We start from the raw sequence: 2,008 nt of genomic DNA, 5'->3' as shown, positions 1-2,008 counted from the left end.
CACTATACTATGGTTTTCAGAACAGCTTACATATTTCAAAAGTATTTATATACCCAAAAGAAACGTAGGGAATTAAATTGGGAAGGGGCTTGTAAGAGAACAACAAAGAGTGAGACTGAATGCTTTGCTTGAAGTTTGTACCTCTTGTGTCAAGTTTGAAGAAGAGGACTTTTTAAGTTACTTTCTCTGAGATGAATGCTTTTCAGAATCATCACAGTCAATGAACCAGATTCTTACCCTCACCTAATGTCTGTGCCACCCTCCAAGCAGAACCATTGTTCACTGAAACAGTTGGTGAATGACTTTATGGATACCATCTTAATACACACATCATTTCTTAAATGAATGTAACCTGTTCTCTGTGGCCTGAGAATAAAGTCATACACTCAATTCAAATAGCTTTGACCATAGAAGGAAGTCTGTATCCAAAAGTCGTGCCTACAATTCACTCCTTGGCACAGCAGAACTGTCAGTGCTCAGTTTAGCTACAATGGAGGTAAAATCCTTTGGTGATGTGAGGGTCATTGAAGTACAGGCTTATTACAATGAAATCCAATGTCTAAACATTGTTCTTATTTTAGGCTTGTATCACAGTATGAGCCAAGGTTTTAAGCTCTACTAAATATAAAACAAACAAACAAAAAGACTTTATATATTTATGTTCATTTAAGAAAATACTAGTAGTGATGTATTATTTTGAAGTATACAGTTAATATGTTTGGAGTTATTTGAAGTTTATACTGAGAAAAACATATGTATTTTCAGTATTGCTGTAGACAAGCACCTACATGACACTGTTAAATTGATTGTTGTTTTATATCAAACAACTTTTATAATACTCATTTTTATTGTTATAATATTTTATAAATTTTAAAGAATATGACAAAAAAGATATTGTAGGTATTGAATGGGGGGTCTCTGGGAGGAGTTGGGGTACAAAAGGGAAACAAGAATATGATGCAATTCTATTTACTTAAAATATGTTTTTAAATGTTTACAAATTCAGATAAATTTAAATCATGTTAATTTTCTCATCATAATGCAATAAAAGCTAAAACATAAAATTAAAAAAAAAAAGTCTTCCACTTATATATCCAAATTTCAAGCTCCTTCCACAGTCCAGCTCTAGAATCCTAAAAATCAGTTAGCCAGGTTTAGTATTACAACAATGGCTTTGCTTCTTTGTACTAATGTTGTATGTCAGTTAGCTTTTGTATTGCTGTGATAAAAATGCACAACATAGAAATCTGGGAGAAAAGTGTTCATAAGTTTCAATGTATCATGGTAGGAAGGTAAAAGTAAAGTAGTTCACATCCCAGAAGCTTAAAGAATGTCACAAGAAGGAATAGGTACAATGTACTACCAACAGCTCATGCCCACCGACCTTCCTCTAGGTTCCATGTCCAAAGATTCTAGAGTTATTCAAAATAGAAACACGAACTGCTATTGTGAGTCTCTCAGGGATATTTCAGGTTCAAATCACAACAGAAGGTAACGCATTTCTGTACCAGAAGAGAGATGACACATGCACATTAACCCTTCTACCAGGCAAATTCCTTCCAGTGGAGACATCAGTCATCCAAATAGTATGCATGAGCATGTGACTATTTGAGGAAAGACTGATAAGCTTTGTAAGCTGATGCTCCTGACTAAACAAAGGAATGTCTTTACACAAATATGTTCTGAACATTTAATACAGTTGCTACTATGCTGGAGGCAACATTCTTGGGTTTTCTCTATCATCTGTGCTCGGATCATGTGAAAATATACTGAAGGGCAATACTCAGTCCTAGCAGCCTTGGTTTCCTGATTCTTGACTTACTTATGGCTGCTAATAACCTAAAATCAATCAGATCAACAATGACATTTTTCATTAAAGTTTTTCTACATATCAATAAGTAGTTCTTATTGGAAGTAGTGGGGAAAAAAAACCTGTCTCACCGGGCAGTGGTGGCGCATGCCTTTAATCCCAGCACTTGGGAGGCAGAGGCAGGTGGATCTCTGAGTT

The 2,008-nt window shown here is 35.1% G+C and overlaps 1 protein-coding gene across 1 annotated transcript in view; it reads right to left on the bottom strand.

Annotated features, from left to right (window-relative positions):
* Window positions 1-2,008, bottom strand: part of Necab1 (N-terminal EF-hand calcium binding protein 1) — a 178,783-nt gene that overhangs the window by 96,375 nt on the left and 80,400 nt on the right. The window lies entirely within an intron of this gene.

The sequence above is a fragment of the Mastomys coucha genome, unplaced genomic scaffold (assembly GCF_008632895.1).
Source record: "Mastomys coucha isolate ucsf_1 unplaced genomic scaffold, UCSF_Mcou_1 pScaffold14, whole genome shotgun sequence".
Taxonomy (NCBI): Eukaryota; Metazoa; Chordata; class Mammalia; order Rodentia; family Muridae; genus Mastomys; species Mastomys coucha.
The sequence above is the reverse complement of the archived record's forward strand: the minus strand, read 5'-3'. Positions and strand labels throughout refer to the sequence as shown.